The sequence below is a fragment of the Rhinichthys klamathensis genome, unplaced genomic scaffold (assembly GCF_029890125.1).
Source record: "Rhinichthys klamathensis goyatoka isolate OS25496 unplaced genomic scaffold, OSU_Roscu_1.1 h1tg000253l_1, whole genome shotgun sequence".
In the NCBI taxonomy this organism is placed as follows: Eukaryota; Metazoa; Chordata; class Actinopteri; order Cypriniformes; family Leuciscidae; genus Rhinichthys; species Rhinichthys klamathensis.
This window is the reverse complement of record NW_026606775.1, coordinates 314653-339913: the sequence shown is the minus strand read 5'-3', so window position 1 is coordinate 339913 and position 25261 is coordinate 314653. Positions and strand designations below refer to the sequence as shown.

Sequence of the window (25261 nt, the reverse complement as noted above, 5' to 3'; positions counted from 1 at the left end):
ACTGAATTTATACTGGATTAGTTTAAAGTGCCCCTATTATAACCTTAATTTTCTCACAATATACTTTGCACATCAACCTCATTTCTAAAAGAGTCTGAAAACAGTTTGTTCAAAGATTCTGTCTCTTTAAGCTCCTCCTTTCTGCATGCTCTGTTCTGATTGGCCAGATGGTCCAGTCTGTTCTGATTGGTCTACAATTTGAGCATCAGAAACAAAACGGCCACTCCTGGAATTGACCTATGGCTAAGCCACGCCCCCTCCACTCACTCGGACAAACAGTCAAGATCCGGTGACAGGCGCTATGGCAGCTGTCACAGTAGGAGACATTTCACAGGAGGCAATTGATGATTTTTGGAGACACTAAGATTATAAATATCATCTCGAAGTCACCAAAGGGGCCTTAACTATGCACTGGAGGGTTATATTAATAATTTTATTGTTGAGAAGGTCAATGAAAAGCTTCAGCTCCAGGCAAAAATGTACAGGTCACAGTGTAAACGTGATAAACCGCATCTCGTTGCCATCGCCTTCTCAGACAACAAGATAGAGGATCAGCATTGTTCATGCACTGCAGTATTTACATGAATCATTCAGCACAACATTGCTATCATTTGTTATCTCGGCAGTGTTTCCCATACATTCATTAATTTGTGGCGGCCCGCCACAATAGCAACGCTGACCGCCACGGATTGATTTTCAAATTTTTAACTATTTAATATGGGTAAATAGTATTTTATTGTAGAGCTGCGCGCAGCTAGCTTGCTCCCTCCCTCTCTCTCACTCTCACACACACAAACTGACAACGGAGGCGCGCGCGCGAATATCCCCTCCTCCTCCTCGAGCACGATCTGCATCAAAACATGAGCATGCGTAGGAGGATGGTGCTTATTCCCCAGCGAAGAAGATTCCAGAAATCAATCCGGACCCGGAGTTGAAAGGTTAGTATACGCACAACATAACTCTGAGAAGTTAGTCTATGTTAAACGCTGTCGCGTTTCCATTACAGATTTTTTCTAAATATCGATAAAAAAACTATTGCGAAATGACGGCGCGACTAAAACGTCCTTTTTTTCCTCTCGCGATCAGTCATTCCAAAAATCATGGCAACGGACGTTGGTAGGTTTATTTCACAGCCACCGCACTAGACATTATTATCATTAGCCTATTAATGTAAAGAGACGTAGGCCGCGTGTTACCCAAGCATTAATGACAAGGAAAGACCCTTATACTGTGAGCGGCACATATGAGGTGTTTTCTCACTCATTTCTGCTCCGAGCTCTTGATTGTGGCATTTCTTTAAGGTTTAGAATCCAGTATTCCTGTAATTATTTTGTCTTTTATGAATTTAATAAAGAACTCTGTCTCGTATTCTGTCCAAACACACTGCGCTTTCTAAGTCAGGTGACTGTAAATGCGCAAAAACTGTTTCCATTGCAGTTTTGCAAAAAAAAAAAAAATCCGAATTGCCTGAAAAACCACCTCACGCGAGCGTAAAACCTTTTTTGTGATAAATGGGAGTTTTTGCGAAATTCAATCAAATTATACATTTTATTTATTTTAGTGCATTTTGTGGGAATTTTTGTTGTTGTTGCTTTGTCCTTAGGTGAAAACAGACCTCCGAAACCAGCTTCAAGGAGATCACCTGGCTGCCTGCTTGAGGATCTCCATCAATGGACCCTGTCCTGAGGCCTTCCCATATGATAGGGCATTGGAATATTTTTTCAGAAAGTCCCGTAAAATTAAATGTGCAAACAAAGGGTGCAAAATTTGCAACAAGAAGTCTGTGGAGCAGTCATAGAAAGATGCGTGTCAATAAAAATATATGATATATTTAACCCTTTTGTTGTGCCTTAATTAACCCCCCTACCACCCCCCACACCAACCCACCCCGACCCACCCGAAAAAAACCAACCCGCCCCACCCGACACCCCACCACCGCAAATAGAATCAAATTCTGTGGGAAACACTGCTCGGTTATTTACAGATACGTTAATGAAGCTAAGTGACATGATGTACAACGCAGCTAGAAGCTAACGTTAACGTTTTCTAATGTTAGGCTAACGTTAGCCTAACGTTACGTTAGAGATGTTAAAGGTAACGTTCAAATACGTTGTTGACTTAGAACAGATGTAGACATCCTTGTTTAATTCTTGTTTAATTTATCCACGTGGTGTTGTGGTCTAAGTTACGGCATAACTTTATCCAGAGCAGACACTTATCTCGGTTGAGATGTGGCTTGGGAAAGGGTAAGAAATACACACCGTCGCCCAGCCTCTCGGGATACCTAGTGTCGGAGTTGCATGTAACTTAAAATGACAAGAAAACATAAAAACGAATGAAAACTGACTAACTGCAATGCATTTCAATGGACGTAGAAGCAGAGAATGTCTGAGTGTATTGGGTTAGCTATGCGCACTGTGATTGGCTCATCGCGTTTGGCAGCGTAAGTACACATTGATGGCTTAAGACATGAAACGAGCGGTTTGTGTGAGAAAACGACCAGTATTTATATCGTTTTTACCTCTAACCACAGCCACGTCCAACTGATCTGAGGGCGCGGGCGCTTCGGTCTGCGCAAGCGCCGGAAGGGATCTAAATATGGTTGTGAAAAAAATTCAACGTTGTCTGTTGATATATCGAAATCATCTTCCATTGAGATTTCCTGTATATCTAAATATGTTTAGATCTTTACAGTGAAAGGTAACACTTCCGAAACAATGAGTGACGTACACGCGCGAGAGATCACTTCCGGCACTTTCCGGCGCTTGCGCAGACCGAAGCGCCCGCGCCCTCAGATCACTTGGACGTGGCTGTGGTTACAAGGGGTAAAAACGATATAAATACTGTTCGTTTTCTCACACAAACCACTCATTTTGTGTCTTAGGCCATCAATGTGTACTTACATTTACGAGTCATTAAATCATGTTTAATTTGGACTTCTCTGTGCATGCTCTTTGAGGTGGTGACCATAGACCTGCATTATATCACTGACAGACAAGAACGGTTTGACCTAAAAATATCAAAATTGAAACTACTGCGGAAACAAAGACACCTACATCTTGGATGCCCTTGAGGTAAGCTAAAACATACCAAAAATACATTTCAAAGTGAACTATCCCTTTAAGCCCAGATTTTTATGAGTTTTTTATGAGTTGGGGGCTTGTCAGGGAGAAACATTGTGAAATCCCACATTACTTAAAGTTATTTAGCAGTGATATTGTCAGGCTTTTCTATTTACAGCAAATTAAGCTAATTGCCTACACAATATATTTTGGCATTATAATATGTAACGACGATAAAGTATGCAGTGGCTTCATAAATTAATTAAAAACATAAAAAAGCAAAACACTGGATGTTAAGAAATATCCAGCTATTCCAAATACGCTGTCTCTCAAGTCTCCTATCGCACTCAATCCTGATCCTCCCAGAACATTGGTCTTCTGACCTGGAGGTTGAGAGGAGTGTTGGAGTTTGGTCATTTATTTGATAATGGTCAATTGGGCTCATTTCAGTCGTTAATAGGAATGTAACCTTCCCAGTAATGATTTTTATACATTTCTTCAATTACGGCACTTTTTAGAGTTACTGAAATGGAAAAGTAGCTTTTCTCTTCATTCACACTTAAGAAGAAGATCTCCGAGATATATACATTGCTGTCTAACGTTTGTCCTTCAACTTTTGACTCTTTGAGGGTGATAAGGGAAAAAGACTTACGGTCAAATTTTAGTGGTTAACTGGTTATCTGTTTGTATGTGTTTTCCATAAAGGCGTTTCAATTTCGGCCCACGAACAGGACTTATCTAACTCCAGTTCGCCTTCATAAAATGTTCCCCAATTCTTCTCAGTTATGTTTCAAATGCAGGGCAGACACTGGTACGGCGATGCATGTGTTTTGGTATTGAGATCAAATGAAAGGTTACTGGAAGGAGATCCACAAAATTATTCAAAAGATTACTGGAAAGATGTTTGCACTGTCTCCAAATGTATATCTTCTGAACTGTAAAGCTGGTCTGTGCCTTGATGGTGACAAAGAAAGTGTACTGATTGTTTGTTTATATTTAGTAAGAAAATGTATATTACTACTAGGTCAACTCTTCAGACACCCTCAGTGAATATGTGGATGAGTCAAGCCGCTACTCTTCCACCTCTAGAGAAACTAACATATGATCTGCATCAAAGGTCTGATGTTTTCTGGCACACGTGGTCTTCTCTGTGGGACTTTATTGAAGATGCTCAGTGACTGATATATCCTTTTCATTTTTTTTTGGTCTATAAAATGTCTCTGTTTTTTATTTACTCAGATATGCCCTGTTGTATTATGACTATTATTTCTATTTTTGTTATCATTTTTATATGCATATGTATGAATGAACATGTATATCCAAAGATTGTAAGATATTTGGCTGTACGAGCTGTTATGAGATACCAGTACCACTGTTGTGTTATTGTAAAAAAAAAAAAAAAAACACACCTGATGCACACTCCTTGATCTTCATTTTCTAGAACTAGAGTTTAAGAACCTTGCTGTATTTTTGTGCAATTAATTAGGAGAAAGTACACCACCATCTCACTCCAACGAAAGTGACTTTAACGCACCTGCCGCCGTAAACACGACTTCCCAACTCACAATGCACATTCCTTGATCTCAATTTTCTATAAGTAGCCTAGAGTTTAAGAACCTTGCTGTATTTTTGTGTAATTAATTAAGAGAAAGTACTTGAACGCACCTGCCCAACTCGTAAATATGAACTTCCCAGGAGGACTTGAACGCACCAAAAGTAACAATTCTTCTAAAAATTGTGAAATCATTTCAAACAGTTCTGATATTAGAAAACAACTACAAGTTATTTTGAAACAACGCAATTTATATGGTAACAACGTAAACTGTAAAATAATGTTAAAGAAAATTTGGTTTAAACAACCTTAGTTCAAGTAAGACCAGTTTTACACAATTCTCTCTGATAGAAGGTTTCGTTTATGGAAAAGCAGAAATAGCAGTTACTCCTGAACACAAGCAGCGTGTGTGTGTGTGTGTGCTCTCTGGAAAATATTAAGAGACCACTGCAAAATGATCAGTTTCTCTGGTTTTACTAGGTAGGCTAGCCTACGTTATGTGTTTGGGTAAAATTAAAATTTTAGTTTGATTCTATTTATTATTTATTTTATAAACTACTGAGAAAATTTCTCCCAAATTCCAAATAAAAATAATGTAATTTAGAGCATTTAGTGCAGTGTGGTCTCTTAATTTTTTCCAGAGCTGTATGTATGTAGGCTATATATATATATATAAACTATTTAATGCACTAGCGCTCGTCGCTCAAAACAGCAGAACACCATCACGGATCTCTTGCTCATTCTTAAGTATTATTCTTGTCCGTCACACGTTTATTTGTACTACTTGTATAATTCCATTGTTATTCTCGCTCGTCTTTTTAACATGCACATTAAATAAAATCAGACTATAAGTTTACGGTTCTCTGTCGTTATTGAACAAACACTCTTGTGGTCCGTTTTGCAACATGATTCAGTTAAAATCACAGCGCTTCATACCTGACATGCTGGAGACTTTTATCACATATGAATGCATCCAGATGATGTTTAATAATTCCTGTAGCTTTTCTCTCAGTGCAACTAAAGCCGTGGACTACAGTTGTTAGCAGTTAGAAATAGCATTATCAACAAGACGCGTAGGGGCGGGGCTCTGGTGTGTGTGTGTGTGTGTATGGGGATGTAAATTCAGTTTCACGTCACACAACAGCAGATTCGACTAGGAGCAGGGGCCTCATTTATAAAACTGTGCGTAGAATCCTTACTAAAAATGTACGTGCGCCCGAAAGCCAAAAATGGCGTACGCAAAAAAATATTCCGACTTATAAAACCGTTCGTACGCCAGAACCTGCGCAGAATTCACTTTATAAATCCCAGCCAGCGGAAGATTGTGCGCACATGCGTCTCCACCCCGAAATAACCATATATGGAGCTTACAACGCCTAGTTTTACTATGCATATCCTCATCTGCATTCATTTGCATATGATTATTCATCCACGTGATAACATGTTTAACGGTACAAGACATTAGGAAAATATGAAATATGGATGTGCCTTGAAATATGGATGTGCCTTCACATTACATTAATAAAAATCATTTAGTAGCCTATCCTTGCCTTGTTTTTGAATAAATAAATCAAACAGTATAAAATACATTTCAGAGAAAGTTTTTCTCAATCTTTTCCACTGGCCAAATAGTATTTTTAATTGATTTATATTTTTAATGGACAGATACAGATAGGCCTTATTGTGCATAATTTCCACGAAAATATTTTCTCAGACAATCTGCTATTATCATGATAAGCAATTATCTCTGTAAAACATTTAAACACAGCATGCTACAGGAAAAGTGTTCAAAAGCATCGCATCCATCCACTACAAATATTTCTATTGATTGAATATAAAAAAAAATGTTGTAACTTCTCAGTAATGATTTCATGTAATTTGAGTGTTTAACTCAATTAATGAGAATGGAATATTTAATCTAAATGTTTATATCAGGAGTAAAGCTTGGTTTAAATCATTTTTTTATTTATTTAAACTTTTATTGTGAACATGCACTGTATTTATGATTTATGATTAGGACTCATAATGAAGATTTACGGTTTTACTTAATCTGCCGTTAGATAGCCTACACATTCGTCAGTTTCACTAAAGGCCCAACGCGCTCACTGGCGCAGACATTTAAGAAGGGATGGATATTAGCATAAATAACATTTTTATTATCTTTCTGTATATGTATCATTTTCTTTAAATTTTCTGTCTAAAAGTGACCAAAAAGACATTTAACTCCAGCTCACCATCGGTGTCGCCAATTCCCTTTGTCTCCAGAATGTGCGTACGCACGGTCAAGAGCATCCTTACGGTGCGCACTTATTTACGCCAAGTTTCTTTTTTATAAATCCCGATATGTGCGTGGAAAAATGCGTACGCATATTTCTATGCCCATTTTGTGCGTACACAACGTTTATACATCAGGCCCCAGGGGCCTCATTTATAAACGTTGCGTACAGACAAAAGAAGGCGTACGCCGCTCTCTACGCAATAATTGGTATTTATAAAAAGCAAACTTGACGGTAAAATGTGCGGTCCTTCACGCAAGCTCTGACCCAGGCGTACGCACAAAAACGGGTGAAATGAGAAATGGCGACACCGTCGGCAGATGGAAGAAACACGTGAAAGTGTGTGAAACTGTAGACCGTTGTGTAAAATAAATGGCAATACTGCCTCTCATAAATAACACGAAGACTTAAAGCAAGTATTACAATTAACAGCCAACACAAACACCCGTTTGATCGATCTGCAACAGAAATGCAAATTAACACATATTTGCAAAAAGAAAAGTGAAATATGTTCTGCAATAATATTGGCATGTTATACAATTCATCCTCATAAATAAGATGGTAAACAGAATGAAATGTACAAAACTGATATTCCCGCCAATGTGTATGTCTGGCGGAGCAGATATAGCTAGATATAGCTAGTCAGTCAGATAGATAGATAATTAGGGAGAGATAGATAGATAAATAGATAGATGTATTATTTGTCCACTGGGGAAAGTTGTTTTCATAGTAAAAATGTCTTCATCAGCTACGGAATCATGGTAGGCCTATTCATGCAGGTATTTCATGCATATGCCTTTAGTTTGTTTTATTTTTGATAAAATAATGTATGACTTATGTCTCAACCATTCAGAAAGCTGCAAGAAATTACATTTGCGCTGAACTATTTCCCATTTCCAAGTAGATTATAACCGACATCTGTAGCTTGTCATTTCTTTTTTATTTCGGCCACAGTCCGAGGTTGTGAGGCTACAGCATACGGCGTCTGCAACCTTTTGCCACTCAAGTGCCTTTTTGGCATTAGTAGGCTAATGCCCACACTGTGCCCTCCAAACAACATTTTTTCTCCTCTTTTCCACCTCGCCAACGACAACTTCTACTTCACATTGAATGAAGTTACGTTTTTTTGATTTCCTCTCTATGTTTGCCATGATTTCGCAATCAATGAATATTAACTTGTGGGCGTTTCACGGACTATTTATGGGCAACTATGGGCGTGACATGAAGCCGCAAAAGCTGCGCTACATTTAGAATTGATTGTGATTTATTAAGGGAAAAATGCGTTGGATGTGCGTGCGCACGGTTTTATAAATCCGAATATTTCTGTGCGTACGCACGTCCTATGTTTCATCCGTACGCCACTTCTGACGCAAATCCTACGCAAAGTTTTATAAATGAGGCCCCAGGTCATTTAGAGACTTGCGCTGCAAAGACATGAAGGGAATGCCAGATTGTTTTTTTATTGATGCAAAATGCATGAACCCATTGTCAACAGAATACAGGGTAAAAATAACAATGTGCTAATGAAGGGAAAAAGGTAAATACCAAAAGAGGAAAAGGAAAGGGGAAACATGAGGGTGAATTGATTGTATTCATTAGTTAAGTATGCAAATTAAAGGCACTGCAAATATAAATGGTTCTACTTGCTTTCGTTATTTACTGAAGATTAAATAGACTTGAGATTTTTTTTTTTTGAATTTGCAAAGAAAATACATAACAAAGTTATTTTCTTTACCGAAGTCAGATTCATACTGTCCTAAGATAATGTATTTTTATTACATCTTGCTTTTGCATTTCTTCATGAAATGTTTGACAAAATTTAATTCTTTTGAAAAATACTTTTACTTCATTAGTAAGAATTTTTTGTTCTTTTTACAATTTAGATTTTCAGATAAATGATTCCAGAAAAAAAATGTACAGAAGACACCCAAATAATATTTTCAAAGACGCTCACCTTATAATGTCTATCTTTTTTTTCTTTCTTTTTTTTTTTATTTGATCAATGTATAAAATCAATATAAAAAATGTATAACATCTGTATAAAAAATGTATAACAAGACTGTTCCAGAGTTTTGGTGCTAAATAGGAAAAGGATTTACCGCCAGCTGTCGATTTTGATATTCTACGTATTATCAACTGGCCGAAATTTCGAGATCGCAATAGACATGAAGGACTATAATGCGTTAAGAGCTTGCTCAAGTACTGCGGAGCTAAACCATTTAGTGCTTTGTAAGTAATCAGCAATATTAAAAAATGTATACAATGTTTAATAGGCATTCAATGCAGTGTTGAAAGAACCGGGCTAATATGGTCATACTTCCTGATTCTGGTAAGAACTCAAGCTGCTGCATTTCGGACCAACTGGACTTTGTTTATTAAGCGTGCAGGGCAACCACCCAGTAGAGCATTACAATAATCTAGCCTTGAGATGCCACAGGGATGGTGACAGGAGATGGCGTTGGGATGGTGACAGGAGATGGCGTAGGGATGGTGACGGGAGATGGCGTAGGGATGGTGACAGGAGATGGCGTAGGAATGTTGACGGGAGACGGGAGATGGCGTAGGGATGGTGACGGGAGACGGGAGATGGCGTAGGGATGGTGACAGGAGATGGCGTAGGAATGTTGACGGGAGACGGGAGATGGCGTAGGGATGGTGACGGGAGACGGGAGATGGCGTAGGGATGGTGACGGGAGATGGCGTAGGGATGGTGACGGGAGATAGGGTAGGGATGGTGACAGGAGATGGCGTAGGGATGGTGACAGGAGATGGCGTAGGGATGGTGACAGGAGATGGCGTAGGGATGGTGACAGGAGATGGCGTAGGGATGGTGACAGGAGATAGTGTAGGGATGGTGACGGGAGATGGCGTAGGGCTGGTGACAGGAGATGTTGTAGGGATGGTGACGGGAGATGGCGTAGGGATGGTGACGGGAGATGGCGTAGGGATGGTGACGGGAGATGGCGTAGAGATGGTGACAGGAGATTGTGTAGGGATGGTGACGGGAGATGGCATAGGGATGGTGACAGGGGATGGTGACGGGAGATGGTGTAGGGATGGTGATGGGAGATGGCGTAGGGATGGTGATGGGAGATGGCGTAGGGATGGTGAGGGGAGATGGCGTAGGGATGGTGACAGGAGATGGCGTAGGGATGGTGACGGGAGATGGCGTTGGGATGGTGACGGGAGATGGCGTAGGGATGGTGACGGGAGATGGCGTAGGGATGGTGACAGGAGATAGTGTAGGGATGGTGACAGGAGATGGCGTAGGGATGGTGACAGGAGATAGTGTAGGGATGGTGACAGGAGATGGCGTAGGGACGGTGACGGGAGATGGCGTAGGGATGGTGACGGGAGATGGCGTAGGGATGGTGACGGGAGATGGTGACGGGAGATGGTGTAGGGATGGTGACGGGAGATGGCGTAGGGATGGTGACGGGAGATGGCGTAGGGATGGTGACAGGAGATGGCGTAGGGATGGTGACAGGAGATAGGGTAGGGATGGTGACGGGAGATGGCGTAGGGATGGTGATGGGAGATGGCGTAGGGATGGTGACAGGAGATGGCGTAGGAATGTTGACGGGAGACGGGAGATGGCGTAGGGATGGTGACGGGAGACGGCGTAGGGATGGTGACGGGAGATGGCGTAGGGATGGTGACGGGAGATAGGGTAGGGATGGTGACAGGGGATGGCGTAGGGATGGTGACAGGAGATGGCGTAGGGATGGTGACAGGAGATGGCGTAGGGATGGTGACAGGAGATGGCGTAGGGATGGTGACAGGAGATGGCGTAGGGATGGTGACAGGAGATAGTGTAGGGATGGTGACGGGAGATGGCGTAGGGATGGTGACAGGAGATGGTGACGGGAGATGGCGTAGGGATGGTGACGGGAGATGGCGTAGGGATGGTGACAGGAGATTGTGTAGGGATGGTGACGGGAGATGGCATAGGGATGGTGACAGGGGATGGTGACTGGAGATGGTGTAGGGATGGTGATGGGAGATGGCGTAGTGGTGACGGGAGATGGCGTAGGGATGGTGACAGGAGATTGTGTAGGGATGGTGACGGGAGATGGCATAGGGATGGTGACAGGGGATGGTGACTGGAGATGGTGTAGGGATGGTGATGGGAGATGGCGTAGGGATGGTGACAGGAGATGGCGTAGGGATGGTGACGGGAGATGGCGTAGGGATGGTGACGGGAGATGGCGTAGGGATGGTGACAGGAGATGGCGTAGGGATGGTGACAGGAGATGGCGTTGGGATGGTGACGGGAGATGGCGTAGGGATGGTGACGGGAGATGGCGTAGGGATGGTGACAGGAGATAGTGTAGGGATGGTGACAGGAGATGGCGTAGGGATGGTGACAGGAGATAGTGTAGGGATGGTGACAGGAGATAGTGTAGGGATGGTGACAGGAGATGGCGTAGGGATGGTGACGGGAGATGGCGTAGGGATGGTGACGGGAGATGGCGTAGGGATGGTGACGGGAGATGGCGTAGGGATGGTGACGGGAGATGGCGTAGGGATGGTGACGGGAGATGGTGACGGGAGATGGTGTAGGGATGGTGACGGGAGATGGCGTAGGGATGGTGACGGGAGATAGCGTAGGGATGGTGACAGGAGATGGCGTAGGGATGGTGATGGGAGATGGCGTAGGGATGGTGACAGGAGATTGTGTAGGGATGGTGACGGGAGATGGCATAGGGATGGTGACAGGGGATGGTGACTGGAGATGGTGTAGGGATGGTGATGGGAGATGGCGTAGGGATGGTGACGGGAGATGGCGTAGGGATGGTGACAGGAGATGGCGTAGGGATGGTGACAGGAGATCGCGTTGGGATGGTGACGGGAGATGGCGTAGGGATGGTGACGGGAGACGGCGTAGGGATGGTGACAGGAGATAGTGTAGGGATGGTGACAGGAGATGGCGTAGGGATGGTGACAGGAGATAGTGTAGGGATGGTGACAGGAGATGGCGTAGGGATGGTGACGGGAGATGGCGTAGGGATGGTGACGGGAGATGGCGTAGGGATGGTGACGGGAGATGGCGTAGGGATGGTGACGGGAGATGGCGTAGGGATGGTGACGGGAGATGGTGTAGGGATGGTGACGGGAGATGGTGACGGGAGATGGTGTAGGGATGGTGACGGGAGATGGCGTAGGGATGGTGACGGGAGATGGCGTAGGGATGGTGACAGCAGATAGGGTAGGGATGGTGACGGGAGATGGCGTAGGGATGGTGACGGGAGATGACGAAGGGATGGTGACGGGAGATGGCGTAGGGATGGTGATGGGAGATGGCGTAGGGATGGTGACAGGAGATGGCGTAGGGATGGTGACGGGAGATGGCGTAGGGATGGTGACAGGGGATGGTGACGGGAGATGGCGTAGGGATGGTGACGGGAGATGGCGTAGGGATGGTGAAGGGAGATGGCGTAGGGATGGTGACGGGAGATGGCGTAGGGATGGTGATGGGAGATGGCGAAAGGATGGTGACGGGAGATGGCGTAGGGATGGTGATGGGAGATGGCGTAGGGATGGTGACAGGAGATGGCGTAGGGATGGTGACGGGAGATGGCGTAGGGATGGTGACAGGGGATGGTGACGGGAGATGGCGTAGGGATGGTGACGGGAGATGGCGTAGGGATGGTGACAGGAGATAGTGTAGGGATGGTGACGGAGATGGCGTAGGGATGGTGACAGGAGATTGTGTAGGGATGGTGACGAGAGATGGCATAGGTACGGGAGATGGCGTAGGGATAGTGACGGGAGATGGCGTAGGGATGGTGTCTGGAGATGGCGTAGGGATGGTGACAGGAGATGGCGTAGAGATGGTGACGGGAGATGGCGTAGGGATGGTGACGGGAGATGGCGTAGGGATGGTGACGTGAGATGGCGAAGGGATGGTGACGGGAGATGGCGTAGGGATGGTGACGGGAGATGGCGTAGGGATGGTGAAAGGAGATGGCGTAGGGATGGTGACAGGAGATGGCGTAGGGATGGTGACAGGAGATGGCGTAGGGATGGTGACAGGAGATAGGGTAGGGATGGTGACAGGAGATGGCGTAGGGATGGTGACAGGAGATGGGGTAGGGATGGTGACGGGAGATGGCGTAGGGATGGTGACGGGAGATGGCGAAGGGATGGTGACGGGAGATGGCGTAGGGATGGTGATGGGAGATGGCGTAGGGATGGTGACAGGAGATGGCGTAGGGATGGTGACGGGAGATGGCGTAGGGATGGTGACGGGATGGTGACGGGAGATGGCGTAGGGATGGTGACGGGAGATGGCGTAGGGATGGTGACGGGAGATGGCGTAGGGATGGTGACAGGGGATGGTGACGGGAGATGGCGTAGGGATGGTGACGGGAGATGGCGTAGGGATGGTGACGGGAGATGGCATAGGGATGGTGACGGGAGATGGCGTAGGGATGGTGACGGGAGATGGCGTAGGGATGGTGATGGGAGATGGCGTAGGGATGGTGACGGGAGATGCCGTAGAGATGGGGACGGGAGATGGCGTAGGGATGATGACGGGAGATGGCGTAGGGATGGTGACAGGAGATGGCGTAGAGATGGGGACGGGAGATGGCGTAGGGATGGTGACGGGAGATGGCGTAGGGATGGTGAAAGGAGATGGCGTAGGGATGGTGACAGGAGATGGCGTAGGGATGGTGACAGGAGATGGCGTAGGGATGGTGACAGGAGATAGTGTAGGGATGGTGACGGGAAATGGCGTAGGGATGGTGACAGGAGATGGTGTAGGGATGGTGACGGGAGATGGCGTAGGGATGGTGACAGGAGATGGCGTAGGGATAGTGACGGGAGATGGCGTATGGATGGTGACAGGAGATGGCGTACGGATGGTGACAGGAGATAGGGTAGGGATGGTGACGGGAGATGGCGTAGGGATGGTGACAGGAGATGGCGTACGGATGGTGACAGGAGATAGGGTAGGGATGGTGACAGGAGATGGCGTACGGATGGTGACAGGAGATAGGGTAGGGATGGTAATGGCAGGCGGTGGAAGAATGTTGACAAATGGATGACGACGAGACCCCGGCGGCGATGGTGTACGTGCAATGGTACTCTGGGTTCGGGCCGAACTCCGAGCTCGGAGCCCTCCCCCTGGACAGCACTTCAAATACGCATTAAACTTTACTCCCTCTAATTGTAAGTGTGAACCTGATTTTTATAGAATGATTAGATGCAAATAGAATGTTTCCACTCATGAAGGTGATTAAAAATATATAACTCAAACTCTGTTCAGTAAATAGATTAATCAAGACAAAATGTTGATTCTGTTTTATTTCCAATAACTGCATGTACTATCAGAAGACAAAATAGTAAATTTAGTAAATTACACGAATAAAGAAAGACATTTAGCACACAACCCATTCTGACAGAAAAAAAACTCACAACAACCTATTTAAGAGTAAGAGTTGTTGATTGGTGAAGTTTCAACTCTGTCTTTCTAGTTTTCCAACCTTTTGACCAAATTCACTAAATTAAACTGATACTGTGCGTTTACTATAAACTCCTTATTTTATCTCACACATTTACTTGAATGTATTTACACTGATACATTGCAACATTTTTTCATATGAGTGGAAAGGCTTGACAAATGTTTAAAATCACTCCCACACTGAGTACAGTGGTACGGCTTCTCTCCAGTATGGAGTCGCTCATGTGATTTCAGGTGCGGAGACTGAGTGAAACTCTTGTCACAATATGAGCACTTGTAAGGTCTTTCTCCAGTATGAATTCTTTGGTGTTGCTTCAGATAGTCAGCTCTAGTAAAGCTCTTTCCACAGTCACAACACACATGATCTCTCACTTCATTATGTGTTTTCTGACAACACACATGATCTCTCACTTCATTATGTATTTTCTGGTGCTGTTTAAAACCATTTAGCCATAAAAAACTCTTTCCACAGAGAGAACACACATAAGGCCTTTCATCTGAATGAACTTTCAGGTGTTGTTTTAGATGTGATGATGAAATAAACTTTTTACCACACTGATCACAGTTAAATGGTTTTTCTCCAGAGTGAACGCGCAGATGATATTTGAGATCAGTTTTACATTTGAAACTCTTCCCACACTGAGTACACTGGTACGGCTTCTCTCCAGTATGAACTCGCTCATGCGATTTCAGGTTTTCAGAACGACAGAAACTCTTGTCACAATATGAGCACTTGTAAGGTTTTTCTCCAGTATGAATTCTTTGGTGATTTTTCAAATGGGCAGATGTAGTAAAGCTCTTCCCACAGTCACAACACACATGATCTCTCACTTTATCATGTGTTTTCTGGTGCAGTTTAAAATGACGGAGCCATAAAAAACTCTTTCCACAGAGAGAACACACATGAGGCCTCTCACCTGAATGAACTTTCAGGTGATTTTTTAGATTTGATGATGAAATAAAATCTTTACCACACTGATCACAGTTGAATGGTTTTTCTCCAGAATGAACATGCAGATGATTCCTGAGACCTGATGCTTGAGAAAAACTCTTCTCACACTGAGTGCATGGATACGGTTTCTCTCCAGTATGAATTCTTATGTGTGTTTTAAGGTGTCCTTTTTGTCTGAAACTCTTTCCACACTGAGGGCAGGTGTAAAGCTCATTAGCTTTGATGCTCTGCTGTTCCTCCTCTGCTTCATTCAGTTCATGTTTTTGCAGTTTCATCTCCATCCAGTCTAAAATAAAAAATATTATGTGGTTAAAATACGTTTAAGAGAACTAAATTAACAGAAGAAAGAATTAGAGTATCAAGTATCAGGTCTTTGATGTGTTAGCTCCGTCATTTTCTTGTAAATCCATTTAAAATGTATTAGCAAAAGCCATTCAAGATTATGATTATTTAGATGCATTTTCAGTCTCATTTATCATCTCTAATGTGTTCATTATTTCATAGCCACCAGCAAATATCTGTTTGTCAGCAGTCAATAATGAAGAATCAAGAATGGACACCAACCTATTTGTTCCTCAGTATCTTCATGTTTTATTCTGGATGGTTCTGGATCACTCATGTCTTCAATCTCCTCTTTAATAAACTCCATCTTTAACAGTCACACAGATTTCAGCTGCTACTCCTGGAGTTTGTCCTTCTCTTGTAGGATGATGGGAATATTCCCAGTATTTATTGGTGAATTGTTGTGGGAGGGGCTTCACTGCAGGTGTGAACTGTGATCACTGTGTGATACTGACGCCCACAGGACCAGATCTGGAAAAATCAGAGATAAGTTACAGAATTTATACTGGATTACTTTAAAGTGCCCTATAACCTATATTTTCTCACAATATACTTTGCACATCACCTCATTTCTAAAGAAACTGAAAACAGTTTGTTCAAAGATTCTGTCTCTTTAAGCTCCTCCTTTCTGCGAGCATGCTCTGTTCTGATTGGTCAGATGGTCCAGTCTATTCTGATTGGTCTACAGTTTGAGCATCAGAAACAAAACGGCCACTCCTGGAATTGCGGATGCCTCACTTTGGCAGTTCAGAATCGATTCCTACTTTTAGGAGACAATCCCTTTATTTTGTTGTATAATATCAATTAAATGTAATTACCCTTCCTCCTTGTTTATTGTAGATGTATTTTTGTTTCACATATTTAGCCAATCTATTGAATATAATGCATTGGTTACAGTGTTGTTATTAATTTTGTTTCTAATAAATGCCTTAGTATTGGCAGAGATTTACAGTATTTATTAGCAGATAAGTGTGTTTATGTGTGTGCGCTCAAGGACACAAAAGACTCCGGGGTTCTACTCTGGTTCTACTACTAGAACCTTGATAGGAAATCAGCCATCTTGGTTGAGTTTACTTTGAGTTCAAGGACATGAAAAGGCGGACAGCTTGCACCTGCGAGGCCTTGAGAAGGATCTAGAAAGTTTTGGGAAAGTTACAACTTACATCAATCAAGAATATTAAAACATAGCTTCGGCGGCAAACAACAGGAGTATAAAAGACTGATGAGTCGATCGCCTCTTTGGACACTGATACATCATTAAACCCTAGACGCATAGAAGCCCAGAGCTGAGGACAAAAAAACAGAACCAAAAAACCAAAACTGATGACAAGAGCTGAACTGCCCTGCTATCAGTAGTCAGTGATGGAGCTTATTTTACCATGTTCATGTAGAATATCAGTTCAGTGTAGCTTGCTGATGTTGATACGGCACTCAGAGAAACACAGTTTGAAGAGACTTGTGTGGAAGTCAGCAGGACTCAAAAGTGGCATCTGGTCCCTGTAAAAAACAACAACAGCAAAACAACTGTAAACCTGTTGATATCAGGAGCAACTAGAGCTGCACAATTTGGGGGGATTTTTTTTTTTTTTTTTTTTACATTTCTGGTTAAAATTGTGATTTAAATCCACAAAAATATAAAGAAGGTTTGTTGTGCCTACTTCTAGGGCTGCATAAAAATAACAATATAAACAATCATTTTACTTATTTTGGGGGGAAAATGCAGGCGGCCCATAACTATAAATCTTTAGAAAGGAAAACTTCACTACACTAAAGAATAATATATGGATTATCATGTTTACTTAAAATGTTTTCATATTTGATCTAGGGCTGCACGGTATACCGCTACTACGGTAGTATCGCAACACTAAGGCTTCAAAATACTGGTGATGATATTTAATTTTTTTAAACGGTAGTATCGTCACCATGGTAGTACTGTAAGGAACGTATGTTTCCCATACATTAACTTCTTTGCGGCGGTCCGCCACATTATCAACATTGACCGCCACAGATTGATTTCAGCGTTTCCCAGTAGTCTGTTTTACACTGCCTTTCAAAGCAAAGTGCGCACTTTGCTCACGATCAGCTCGTGTCCAGTGTTTTCAACATCTCAGGTCGTAAAGATCATATTTACGAGTTGAACGCACACCACGATGTCATAAAGTGTTCGTTTTTTATGAGTTGGGGGCTTGTCAGTGAGAAACCTTGTGAAATCCCACATTACTTAAAGTTATTTAGCAGTGATATTGTCAGGCTTTTCTATTTACAGCGAATTAAGCTAATTGCCTACACAATATATTTTGGCATTATAATATGTAACGACGATAAAGTATGCAGTGGCTTCATAAATTAATTAAAAACATAAAAAAGCAAAACACTGGATGTTAAGAAATATCCAGCTATTCCAAATACGCTGTCTCTCAAGTCTCCTATCGCACTCAATCCTGATCCTCCCAGAACATTGGTCTTCTGACCTGGAGGTTGAGAGGAGTGTTGGAGTTTGGTCATTTATTTGATAATGGTCAATTGGGCTCATTTCAGTCGTTAATAGGAATGTAACCTTCCCAGTAATGATTTTTATACATTTCTTCAATTACGGCACTTTTTAGAGTTACTGAAATGGAAAAGCAGCTTTTCTCTTCATTCACACTTAAGAAGAAGATCTCCGAGATATATACATTGCTGTCTAACGTTTGTCCTTCAACTTTTGACTTTTTGAGGGTGATAAGGGAAAAAGACTTACGGTCAAATTTTAGTGGTTAACTGGTTATCTGTTTGTATGTGTTTTCCATAAAGGTGTTTCAATTTCGGCCCACGAACAAAATTATAAATTTATTCACAGGACTTATCTAACTCCAGTTCGCCTTCATAAAATGTTCCCCAATTCTTCTCAGTTATGTTTCAAATGCAGGGCAGACACTGGTACGGCGATGCATGTGTTTTGGTATTGAGATCAAATGAAAGGTTAATGCAAGGAGATCCACAAAATTATTCAAAAGATTACTGGAAAGATGTTTGCACTGTCTCCAAATGTATATCTTCTGAACTGTAAAGCTGGTCTGTGCCTTGATGGTGACAAAGAAAGTGTACTGATTGTTTGTTTATATTTAGTAAGAAAATGTATATTACTACTAGGTCAACTCTTCAGACACCCTCAGTGAATATGTGGATGAGTCAAGCCGCTACTCTTCCACCTCTAGAGAAACTAACATATGATCTGCATCAAAGGTCTGATGTTTTCTGGCAAACGTGGTCTTTTCTGTGGGACTTTATTGAAGATGCTGTGACTGATATATCCTTTTAATTTTTTTTTTTTTTGGTCTATAAAATGTCTCTGTTTTTTATTTACTCAGATATGCCCTGTTGTATTATGACTAGTATTTCTATTTTTTGTTATCATTTTATATGTATGAACATGTATATCCAAATATTGTAAGATATTTGGCTGTACGAGCTGTTATGAGATACCAGTACCACTGTTGTGTTATTGTAAAAAACAAAACAAAAACAAAAAAACAACAAACAAAAAAAACACACCTTATGTACGCGGCCCAATGACGTGACGTGCAATTTTGATGTCCAAACCCCTTTATGAAGTCAAAATAAGGAAATGTTTAATAAAAAGCACATTTATTGAATCTATTAATCTCTGTTTATCAAATGATATGAACATATAGTGAGGGTATTACAAAGTGTAAGAATTATTAGACATTATAGTCTCATAATGTCATACCGGATAACTGTCCGGACCTTAGAGTGACATACAAAAAAGCCAAACAAACTGTAAAAAATCTAATAAACCCTAACATCTCTGCCACAGGCATTATTGTATGAGTCTTGACAACAATATATTTAAATATTACAAAGAATATGACATCCAGTTGATTGTTATGCTTTGGAGCATTCTGTCCCAAAACTGGCTGTCAGCCAATGTCATACGGGATAACAAGCAAATTGGAACAATTTTATTATAAATTTTATTTTGACACGATGTGAGACAGCATGTTACACAATCAGGAAGACCATGAAGGACCCCCAAACAATGGTGAAAGTCTTTTATGTCTTTCATAAAATGTTTAACTTACCCTTTTTCCTCACTAGCACACTATGTAGTAAAATCCTGTGTCATATGGGATAACGCTAAAATAACATATATAATGTGGATTTTATGTCAATATGTTTATTTAGCATGAATTTACATATTTGGAAGTTGAAGGTAAAGGTTGCAGATTTCTTTAGGTAGCCAAAAATACTGCCTGATTAAGATTTAAACTGAGTTTTGTCATACCGGATAACAATTTTGTCATATAGGATGACAGTTGTTAGCCCATAATGTCATCCGTTATCTAGGATGACGTGTTTGACAATATATTCTTATACAGTTTTCAGCTTTAATTTGCATAATTTCCATTCAAATTGTGATATTAACATATCATTAACATTGTTTAGTTGAATATTAGCAAATTATATAATTCATAATAATATTCAATTACAGTTACATTACATTTACTATAGACATTGTCTAAAATAATATTTAGTGTTCATTTAATGAAATTTAGTGATTCAGTGTTCAACCCATTAATAAGATTTTTCTTTATAAATATGTTGTTCAATTAGATGCTTTTGTAAATTTGTTCAGTGAAATCAGTGAAGGTCGCCTACTTTAACCCTTTACATTATTTATGAATATTGATGTAGAGTGACTATGATCAGTAAAATGGTTCAAGGTACTTTTCAGTAATAAATTAAACCTAATGTTGAAAAGTTGTGCTGTTTTGATATTCATAAACATGAAAAAAAAAAATGGTTTAAATGTATTTACTTGCCAAATCTGGGAAGAAACCACACTGAGTTTGTGTGTAACAGTTTACACACTGAAAACCACATCTCTGTTTCTTTAAAGTGGAGCCTAATTAATTTCCTTGGAAAAACATTGCATAACATTAATTATTTATGAACATTATTATGTGTAAGTGTTGTAAAAATTACAATTCATGTGTTAACTCATATGGAGTCATACCGGGTAACAATTTAAGTCAGGCGGGATAACGCTGTTTTTTCCCATTGAAATGCATAATTTCACTTAATGGAGTTGAGGAAACAATAATAACATGATATCAAGTCCTTTAAACCTTTTTCAGACATTTTGCATTTTAAATTACATTGCAGTGTTAAAATGTGTGTAAAGAACTTGAACAATTAGGGTCACGTTTAAAGAAATCACAATATAATGAGAAAAAAATAGTTGTTCCGATTTTTTTTTCTGAGCTTTAACTATTGTTTACTGCATCACTTTACATATTCATTAAGTATTTTTGATTTGAAAAGTTTTAATATCATAATATTTAGAAAATGCATTAACGTTATCCCGTATGACATTTTGACTGGTGTCGTCACATATTTCTCAGTTAAACCGCTTAAAATACATTGTTTAAAATTGAGATTTTAGTAATAAGTAAAAAACATCCCCATAAAGATAATAACTACTTTGATGTGCAGTTTTAACCTATTTTAATTTTTTATCAGTTGAAAACCTTATTTGTCACTGGCCCACATTCCTTGACATCAATTTTCTATAAGTAGCCTAGAGTTTAATAACCTTGCTGTATTTTTGTGTAATTAATTAAGAGAAAGTACTTGAACGCACCTGCCCAACTCGTAAATATGAACTTCCCAGGAGGACTTGAACGCACCAAAAGTAACAATTCTTCTAAAAATTGTGAAATCATTTCAAACTGTTCTGATATTAGAAAACAACTACAAGTTATTTAGCTAGGAACATTGTTTTGAAACAACGCAATGTATATGGTAACAACGTAAACTGTAAAATGTTAAAGAAAATTTGATTTAAACAACCTTACAGTTCAAGTAACACCAGTTTTACACAATTCTCTCTGATAAAAGGTTTCGTTTATGGAAAAGCAGAAATAGCAGTTACTCCTGTCCTGAACACAAGCAGCGTATGTGTATGTGTGTGTGTGTGTGCGTGTGTGTGTGTGTACTCTCGAAAATATTAAGAGACCACTGCAAAATGATCAGTTTCTCTGGTTTTACTATTTATAGGCTAATCTCCTAGCCTAAGTTATGTGTTTGGGTAAAATTAACATTTTAGTTTTATTCTATTTATTATTTATTTGATAAACTACTGAAAAAAATTCTCCCAAATTTCAAATAAAAATAATCTAATTTAGAGCATTTAGTGCAGTGTGGTCTCTTAATTTTTTCCAGAGCTGTATATAGCGCTCGTCGCTCAAAACAGCAGAACACCATCACGGATCTCTTGCTCATTCTTAAGTATTATTCTTGTCCGTGACGCGTTTATTTGTACTACTTGAATAATTCCATTGTTATTCTCTCTCGTCTTTTTAACATGCACATTAAATAAAATCAGACTCTAAGTTTACGGTTCTCTGTCGTTATTGAACAAACACTCTTGTGGTCCGTTTTGCAACATGATTCAGTTAAAATCACAGCGCTTCATACCTGACATGCTGGAGACTTTTATCACATATGAATGCATCCAGATGATGTTTAATAATTCCTGTAGCTGCAACTAAAGCCGCAGACTACAGTTGTTAGCAATAGCATTATCAACAAGACGAGTAGGGGCGGGGCTCTGGTGTGTGTGTGTGAGTGTGTATGGGGGGGGGGGGTAAATTCAGTCTCACGTCACACAACAGCAGATTCGACTAGAGCAGGTCATTTAGAGACTTGCGCTGCAAAGACATGAAGGGAATGCCAGATTGTTTGTTTTTTTATTGATGCAAAAATCAGAGTAAACAGAGTTTACATATTTATAAAACACAACAATTTAACAACAATGCATGCACCCATTGTCAACAGAATACAGGGGGGAAATAATATTGTGCTAATGAAGGGGAAAAGGTAAATACCAAAAAAGGAAAAGGAAAGGAGAAACCATGAGGGTGAATTAATTGTATTCATTAGTTAAGTATGCAAATTAAAGGCACTGCAAATATAAATGGTTCTACTTGCTTTCGTTATTTACTGAAGATTAAATAGACTTGATTTCTTTTTAAATTTGCAAAGACAAAGTTATTTATAACAAAGTTATTATTTTCTTTACCGAAGTCAGATTCATACTGTCCTAAGATAATGTATTTTATTACATCTTGCTTTTACATTTCTTCATGAAATGTTAGACAAAATTTAATTCTTTTGAAAAATACTTTTACTTCATTAGTAAGAATATTTTGTTCTTTTTACAATTTAGATTTTCAGATAAATGATTTGTGAAAACTAATGCCATGCTTCCCTAATGATATGATATCTCCCAAGGGTTGCATGTACAGAGTGAACAGCAGCGGTCCTAGTACTGAGCCTTGTGGTACACCATACTGAACTTGTGATCGATAAGACATCTCTTCATTTACTGCAAACTGATAACGGTCAGATAAGTATGATTTAAACCATGCTAGTGCAACTCCACTAATGCCAACATAATTTTAGAGTCTATTCAAAAGAATGTTGTGGTCAATAGTATCAAATGCAGCAATAAGATCCAGTAAAACTAATATGAGATACAACCATGATCGGATGATAAGAGCAAATCATTTGTGAATCTGAGAGCTGTCTCAGTACTATGGTACGATCTAAACCCTAACTGAAAATCCTCGCAGATATCATTTTTTTCTAAAAAGGAACATAGTTGTGAGGATACTGCCTTTTCTAGTATCTTTGACAGAAAAGGTAGATTCGAGATCGGCCTGTAATTGACTAATTCTCTAGGATCAAGTTGCATTTTTTTAATAAGAGGTTTAATCATAGCCAGCTTAAAAGTTTTCGGTACGTATCCTAGAGACAAAGATGAATTAATGATAGTAAGAAGAGGATCTATGACCTCTGGAAGCATCTCTTTCAGTAGCTTAGTCGGTATAGGGTCTAACATACATGTTGTTGATTTAGATGATTTAACGAGTTTAGACAATTCTTCCTCTCCTATAGCAATGAATGAATGAAATTTTTCATCAGGGAGACTACAATGGACTGTCTGATGTGATACTGTAGTAGACGGTTGCATAGTTATAATTTTCTCTCTAATATTATAAATCTAGTAAGTAACGAAGTTCATTAAGTCATTACTGCTGTGGCCTCTCTTTCCAATTTTCCTACTGTCGGGTTCGTCTTCTTTTTTATTCCAGAACATTTGATATTTTGTATTGATTATCTTTGAACTGATGATAAATTGACCTGACATAATAAATTGTTACATTTGATGATTCTTCTAACTGACTTTGATATTTTCATTAGAGTTAAAAGGAATTAGTCAAACTTTCGCTTATATATTTAATGATGCACAGATAACATTAAAAACCTTTTCATTTTATGGAGTCAGATGAAATAACGAGAAAAATACATATGAGAAATGTATTGCATTTAATAAAAATCCCTTTGCCACGCGGAAAGACAGTAACACGCAGAGACCTTCCGTGCTGATCGGATGCCGGACCTTGGGCAGATCGAGCGCGAGTTTACAAACCTATCATGCCAATCTAAATATGATGCTATAGATCTAAACAATGTTATAATCAACACTTTTCATGATTAGACAACCTTGAGAGCTCTAATAGTAAAAATGTGCTAAACATTTGGAGAGAGTCCACATGTAATACTTAGCTATTTCATATGGAAAGATGTTAGCCAATCACAGCAGTGAGCATTTACACTGAAGACTCACACAGACACGCCCCTTCAAACATAGCATTCAAATCAGGCTTGGGAAAAAAGGCTTTTATTTCTAAATTACGACAATTTTTAATTTAAAAATCATACTAACATTATAAATGCACCACAGGAAGTCTAAATAAATAAAATGATGCAGTTCATGACCCCTTTAAAAAGCATTTTCAGTTTCGGTTTTTTGGGCAAGAGCACCCAGGATTTTCGGTTTCGACCAAATTTTTTTATTTCGGTGCAACTGTGAATTTTGATCACGGATGTCACTGCCATTGTATGATTGGCTGGGGTGTCTCACAAGTTAGCCGTTACGCTTTTTCCAATGGTGAAGCCACAGACCTTCGTATCTCCCAATAATAAGTCCATCTCTACTAGAAACTTCCAGGCAGGTGTGTTGAAGAAACTGGAGCGAAACCCTCCAGGACTGAGATTGAACACTAGATGATATTGTGCTCCAAATTTACTTAAATGTATTTGACATGAAAAAAATGATTGCTCACTTTCAAAAAAAATTCATGAGTGTGAAGGCTTGGTGAACTTTTAAAGGAGCTGTATGTAAGAAATGTTTTTCAATTAATCATAAAATGGCCCTGGTGTGTCTCTAGACATTAAGAAATCATGATCATTTCAAATACTTATATCACTGACAACAGTAGTACGGCCACGATATTGGCATTTAAAAAGTGAAGTTGCAGCCCTCAACTGATGTTGATGTTGTCATCTTGTGTTTTGGCCTGAAGCCCAACCCTCCACCTATCTACCAATCACGAAGTCAGTAGTGTTTCAGCATCCGGGTTGCCAGCTCTGCTCTAGTTGAAAGCTCCTTGTAGCAGCCTACGTTCCTGCTGGATCCTCAGCCGATCTGGCAACCTCGAGTCAGGGGGGAGGGGGAGGGGATGCACCGCTCTACAGTAA

General features: G+C 40.5%; 1 protein-coding gene across 2 annotated transcripts in view; it reads right to left on the bottom strand.

Annotated features, from left to right (window-relative positions):
* The window catches only part of LOC130101133 (zinc finger protein 239-like), a 122734-nt gene that overhangs the window by 3152 nt on the left and 94321 nt on the right, over nt 1–25261 (bottom strand). The window contains exon 1 of one of the 2 annotated variants that reach the window (XM_056266718.1): nt 15875–15964. The exons of the other annotated variant lie outside the window; for it this stretch is intronic. The gene's annotated coding sequence lies outside the window, so the exon portion shown is untranslated. Of the gene's footprint in view, nt 1–15874; nt 15965–25261 lie in introns of those variants that run through there. 2 annotated transcript variants of the gene reach the window in all.